Raw genomic sequence first — 6,901 nt, 5'->3', positions numbered from 1 at the left:
TTGTCTCCTGGATTATACTGATGACCCAGTAAGATATTGTAAAACTAGTCGTCCAGCGCGCGCGCGCTACTCAGCTACTGTAGATCACCGCCTCTGGATTATATTCTGTAACAGTAACTTACTGTGGAAGGCTTGTGCGGAATACGCGTGCGTACCATAGGCAGCCTATGCCATATCCTGCATGCTCGACGACCGGCTATATAGCGGCGGATCCAAGAGTTTTTTTTTTAAGGAGGGGCATGAAGTGTTATATCGGCATGGCCCCGGGGCCAAAGGGCCCCGGAAAAAAAATTGAACTATAAGATGCTTTATGGTACATTCTGAGGCATTTCTGAACGCGTAAACTGAACATTTATTTGAAAATTCTGGGCTTTTCCCTGTTTTTTCGGAAGGAAAAGGGGGCATGCACCCCAACGCTCCCCATGGGTCCGGCCCTGGCAAGGCTAGCTAGCTCGACGCGATCCGGCAGGGCTAGCTCTCTGCAGTACGCCCAGGACTGGCGTCGACCGCCGGCGCCGCCGCTAGACCCGCCAGAGCGCCTAGCTAGATACCGTACCTGCAGCTAGCATCAGCTACAGTTTCAGCTGGTCGGCGCAGCTTTTTAGCCTTGCCTATGCTGCTGGTGGTTCCTTGTCTTCACTCCAAAAATATCTACAATGTATACGGTAAGTTTTAAATATGTCTATAGATATTCATCTTAGAGGAATAATCGATAAGGACTAGATCTAGGCCTAGTCTGATATTGTTTGAAAAACATTTGCCTTTGTATTTCATGAATAGTCCCAAATGTAAACTTTTCTGTGTGTGATTCCATCGTTATTTGTGTGTGTGTGTTGGCAATTTTTCTACGAAAAAGTATTGTACAATCAAAATTCATCCAACTTGAGCATACCAAATTCCACTTCACACTCCTATAATTTCAATGCATAAGGTCTAGCCATTAATTAACCAGTATCAACCTCATGAAACTCATTGGATTTTACTAAGTTAAACTAACAAATTACTTTTCCACACACTGGCATGCATGTAGATCTAACAGTTAGGTCTACAAAACGAATACCGGTAGCCTAGATCTAGATCTAGATCTAGGCCTACTAAATTATAAATAGGAGAAAATGTAAATTATTGTTCAATTGAATATTGAATATGAATCATTATGATGCTTCAAAATCATAGTTCATACTGCAGTTTAAATAACCTAAAAAAAATCAGTTCTCTTATTTAATTTCATGATTCACACTCACAGCTCAAAATCGCGTTGAAAAACTGAAGAAACTGCCCCTTGATTTTATTCCATTGCACTTTGTTTCACTAGCGTTTGCGCATCGATAGACTTTATGATAGACTCTGTCTAGATCAACAGAAAATTCAAAGAAATTTTGGGCAAATCTTGATGAAACTGCGGCTATTTGTGCTGCTCACTCTCCTCATTTGGCATGTTTGGCGCTATAGCCAATGTACTATGTAGGTATTTCATTTAAAATAATTATTATAAAGTCAAAATGACTAGTATATTGTCTACACATTCTTGGCATGCTTGTGAAATATTCCACCACTCATTCAAGGACTCTGCAAAGTAAAGCCTAACGGTTCATTGTGCGCAATGCTTGCACATGTTATGTCTGTAGATTTTATAGGCCTACACAAAGAAAAAAAAATGGTTTATTCACAAAATCAGTAGAGGTGCTAGTACGAGAATAAGCATTGTCCGCATAAACGACAATACCCTCGTAAATGCAGACCATTCGCATCCAGAAAAATAAGGATCATCCGCATTTTCGTGAAGGATCCGGATTCCCGATCCGCGCGTTGGTGATGCGAAAAAACGGATTCCGCGATGATGCTCCATAATGCATTTTACACTTACGCAGAGACTTTCACGTTATGAACAATAAATCCTAGGGAAGACGGACAACCCATAGAAAGTATAGACGGTGAACTGGAGGTATTTTATTACGCGGAATCCGTTTTTCGCATTAATTGCCAGCACGCGGATCAGGAACCCTGTACCTGCAGAACACCGAAGAAGAAAAAACGTCCGTGAAAATTGCAGACAATCCTTATTTTTTTAGGTCGAGACTTGTCCGCGTTTACCAGGATATTTTTGTTTATGCGGACAATCTTCATTCTCAGACCAGTGCCCCTACTGAAAATGGCAATATTCCTCACATCAATTCCACTCTTAGAGAAATAACTTGGCACAAAGTACCCTGCAGGAAGTCAAGCTAGGGCCATGCAAGGACAAGTAAAAGGGCCACATCCAATCCATTGTAATTTGCAATTATAATTTTTTTTCTTTTTCATAAAGATAAAGAATAATAGGAATAACTCATTGTTAAAAATACACATCACATATGATTTGAACAAAAATACCATGCAAACATTATCTATTTTTCTATTCGGGACTATTAAATGGCAAAATGGAATGATGATGCATTTTGGAGCAGGCAGCATGTTCTTGGCCATCAACACATAATTACCAGGATTTTTCACTGAATATGTTTTAGATGGAATATAAATTGTTCTTTATGTTATAATTTCATTATATTTTAATCAATCAGATTTCATATTTTTCATTGAAATGAGTTATCAGTGTAATTTTTTTTGGGTAAAATTGTTTCTTAGGATCATACACTGGCCCAACTTTATTTTTGAAGAAAAAAAATGTTATTGTTTTGGTAATTACTGTTGTAATCTAACAATACGAACAAGCAAAGGGCGTATACAGTAGTACACAATAAGCACTGACTTGAACAATTCAGGGAAAGCTATTTATAGTGGGAGGGGGGGGGGTAATGATCCTATGCACCTAATTCTGCATTGGTGTAGTACGTAGTTCCCATCATTTGCTATTTCCCCAGTGGTGTTATAAATTTGCTTGCATCTTCACATTGGAGTGAATGTTGTTATAGGGTTCTATAGACTATTACCCCCCCCCCCCCCCCCCGGATAATCACCCCTGACAATTACCGCAAAAGGACATTTTACCCCCCCCCCCCCCCCACCCCCTCTGAAAACTTAGCCCCCCCCCCCCCCCCCCAACCCTCAATTGAAGCTGTTATTCAACCCTTACACTGACAGCAGTGATCAAGGTTGACCTCTCAGTCATGAATATAAGCCATAAGGGGGAGGGGGGGGGGGGTTATACTTTGCACCATACAAGTAGGGTGATCCTATACACCCAATTTTGCATCCAGTGGTTCCTATCATTTGTGATTTTTCCAAACATTATTTAAGTCAATTTTATAAATTCGCTTGCATCTTCAAATTGGAGTGATCGAATGCCGTTTTAGCAATATTTTAATTTTATTTTCATATTGCATCTTTTTAATACAAACAGAAAACCTAACATGCTTGAAGATGTAGGAGATCCTCGCTATCCATCCACCTTCGCAGCTTCTTTTGCCTCACAATTACCTCTGTCACAAGTCCTATTAAACACCGTGCCTGATTCTGGTGCAGATGACAGCACTGGGGACACTTCGCCTCAATTGAAGCTGTTATAAAACCCTTAGACACAACCACTTGCCTGCTAATTACCTGCTATGAAAGAAATTACATATTGTGGTAAGTACATTAAAGCAGTAATGGGAATGTGGGGCTGTCTCACTGACAGCAGTGATCATGGTTGACGTACTCTCAGTCGTATAATCATCATGGGCGGGGTTCATACGTTGATGCTATACAAGTAGCATGAACCTATACACCTAATTCTACATCCAGTGTTCCCATCATTTGTGATTTTCCCAGAGATTAAGTCAATTTTATAAATTTCCTTGCATCTTCACATTTGAGTGAATTTTGTTTTAGCATGGGGCATGGGGGGGGGGGGGGGGTCATACTTTGATGTCAGACAAGTAGCATGATTCTGTACACCCAATTCTGTTTTAAGTTTCGTTTATAGATTTGATTGCATTTGACATTCTTGAACATGTACGATATCCTCGCTATCCTTCCACCTTCACAGCTTCTTTTGCCTCACAATTACTTCTGTCACATACAAGTCCTAACACCATGCCTGCTTTTGGTGCAGGGAGCCTAAAGGGCATTTCCAATTTCCTTTGGTTGTTGCCACTTTTTTTTTAATGAATGCGTTTTAAGCCTTGTAATTGCGATATCTTAGTAATCATTTGAGGTATGAACTTCAAACCTGCTAATAGTATGTATCACTTTAGGAAGACAACTGATTATATTTTGGGGTAAGTAGGTCAAAGGTCACATAAGGATTTCTCTTTATGCCAATAGAAAAAACTCTCACATTGTTTAATACAGATTACGTTATAGAATTTACACAATGGAGGGATTTTATTTTTTATTTTTTAATCTCTGAAACCCAAAACTGTACAAAATCCAGGAATGAAAATTTAATCTAATGATACTTTGATCTCAAGATATATGTTTTGGCGGACCCACCTCCCACTAGCATAGAGTGTTGAAAGAGTCACACACTTTTTACAGCAAACGTTATTGTTGAGGCATAACATAAACTGTTTTGCGAGAACGTGCAGTTTTCTTCATGTTGGACTGTTTTCAAGATATGTAATTTTCGATCTTTACCAATTAGTATTGCATCTGTTGGATCATTTACATGTAGAAGAAACACCTACATGTACTTATGATATTCATATTAATGTTTAAATGTGCCACATTAATCTGTACAAAGTAAAAAGGGTATTTATTCAAGATTAAAATGATAGTGTTTAAGCCTATATTATACACTATTTATTTAAAAAAATCAGTAATGTGAAGATAAGTTGAGGCTAGCAGTCTGCAATACTTTGAAACAGATAAAGTCCTGCAAAGGAAACAAAATAGAGCCTCAAGCACGTTAGGAAAATGTGTGTCGAAGTGTTGAAATGAAAAATTATCTTACAGTAGTCTGATTGGTGTCCCTTTTTTTTATCTCCTTTGCAGCTTTGCTCAAGCTCAGCATCCATTATTACATTATTCCTTCACTTTTTATCAAAATTTAATAAATTTTTTCTTTTCTCTTTTGTTTCTTTTATTTGATAGAGCTACTAGCAAAGGAACAACTTCAACACTGCATCAAATGGCTCGACCAAAGTTATCAGTGGAGCAATATTCACCTGGTTTCCCCAAAACAAAACAGCACATCCCAAAGAATGGTGAACTCCAGTTGAAAAGACATGCGATTCTGAAATAACCATGGTCATTTCAGACATCTTGCGGGAGAATTAAAAGGGGCAAGAATAGTCAGTGATTTAGATACATTTTACCATCAAGAGCATTCACTGCATTGCACAGTTTGTAACTGAATAGTTGGAGAGAAACTGGACTCTGTGTAACTATACTAGACATGACAAGTACAGAAGTACTAGCTAGTAATGGACAAGGAATTTTACTCACGTGAGCAGTTCAAAACCGAATCCAAGTAAGTTTTCCTCAAGTGTATCCAACCAGCCCTTCAAATGCTGCACCTAGACCACAAGGCCATCCAAAACTGCACCACTCCGACAATTCTGGGAGTTATATTACAGTCAGATCTCAAATGGAATTTCCAAGTGTTTGATATGATATCAAGTGCCGGCAAGCGACTATACATTTACGACATCTCAGAGTATCATGTGAAGATCTAGCAGACATCTTCTCGACATATCCGATCTTCGCTAGAATACGCTTCTCCAGTTTGGTCCACATCAATTTCCCAAACAGTTATCTTGCAGTCTGAAGAAAGTGCAGAAACGTGTCTGGTGTATTATACTTGGATAAGAACAGTTGTATGAAACCACTCGTTTCTCTCCAGAGTCTAACTTCTTGCCGTCTTGCCCTTCTTGAATCCTTTTCTCTCAAACTGTTTAAGTCATCACGAGATCGAATTATGTTCTACCGCCAACTCGTCGCCAAACCTCTTGCCATGAACTCTGAAACTCTCTACACATAACTATACCCTATTGTAGAACTGAGAGACACCGCACTTCAATTATTCCCTTTATCGTAAGACTCTTTAACAACTAACTGTGATTTTAATTATCTTTGTCATGTTTGTATTTATTTATTTTTGCTTACCATATTATTGTTTTTCATTCTTCTCTTTTCCATTCTTCATTCTTTTATCCTCCCCTCTCATACTCTCATACTTTTTCTCCTTCTCTCTAAATCAGCAATTAAAGTACTTACATGCATTATGATTATTACAATTTTGATTAATTACAAAAGAGTCATCTCAGAATGAAGTATCTTTTTAAAGGTAAAGACCAGTATTGGACATGCCCCAATTTCAAAAAATGAAATGGAAACTCTCATTACCAATCATGTGAAAGAATATGTTTTGACTAATACATGATGATAAAAAATTTGCCGGGAAACCGCCTACTAATTCATATATTTGGTAAATTTGTTTCTCTCGTGGTCGTGTGAGAGATATAGGGTGGTCCCATATACATCTTTCTGTGTATAGTGCTTGTAACTTTACGAAGAATGGGCCAAATTTCTTATCATTTTGATGATTCCAGAACTTTGCAGATGCTAGATGCTAGATGATCAACCTTTTCTGATCGATTCCACAACGTTTCTTTCACAATGCAATCGCATGACCATTACTGGTCTCTACCTTTAATCAATCTTTTTATTCATTATGTTTAGCTTGTAATTAGGTTTTTCACACCAATTAACCAATGTATCGGTTATTACAGAATTTTAAAATCACAATTATAGGCATGTATTTTCTGAGAGGGTGGTGTTGACTTTTTGTGACTGCTTTTATTTGTGTTTGCGATGGGATTTCATTTCTTTCATTACCCATTGTCGGTTTAATTCAAAACTGTATGAGTTTTAGAGCTCAATAAGTATTAAGTCTTATTTAGGTATCAACAAAAGCTACTCTGAACATAATTGTTTGAATATAAGGTTATACTATTTACAATTGCTATACAATTTCTAT

The 6,901-nt window shown here is 37.9% G+C and overlaps 1 long non-coding RNA gene across 1 annotated transcript; it reads left to right on the top strand.

Moving 5' to 3' along the window:
- The first annotated feature begins 217 nt into the window (after positions 1–217).
- On the top strand, positions 218–6,149 carry LOC115925576. The gene is made up of 3 exons (XR_004064824.1): positions 218–665; positions 3,341–3,567; positions 5,014–6,149. It is a non-coding gene; the product is annotated as an uncharacterized LOC115925576 (long non-coding RNA).
- Positions 6,150–6,901: the final 752 nt, after the last annotated feature.

Source organism: Strongylocentrotus purpuratus, unplaced genomic scaffold, assembly GCF_000002235.5.
Source record: "Strongylocentrotus purpuratus isolate Spur 01 unplaced genomic scaffold, Spur_5.0 spur5_scaffold_18, whole genome shotgun sequence".
Classification (NCBI taxonomy): domain Eukaryota; kingdom Metazoa; phylum Echinodermata; class Echinoidea; order Camarodonta; family Strongylocentrotidae; genus Strongylocentrotus; species Strongylocentrotus purpuratus.
The sequence above is the reverse complement of the archived record's forward strand: the minus strand, read 5'-3'. Positions and strand labels throughout refer to the sequence as shown.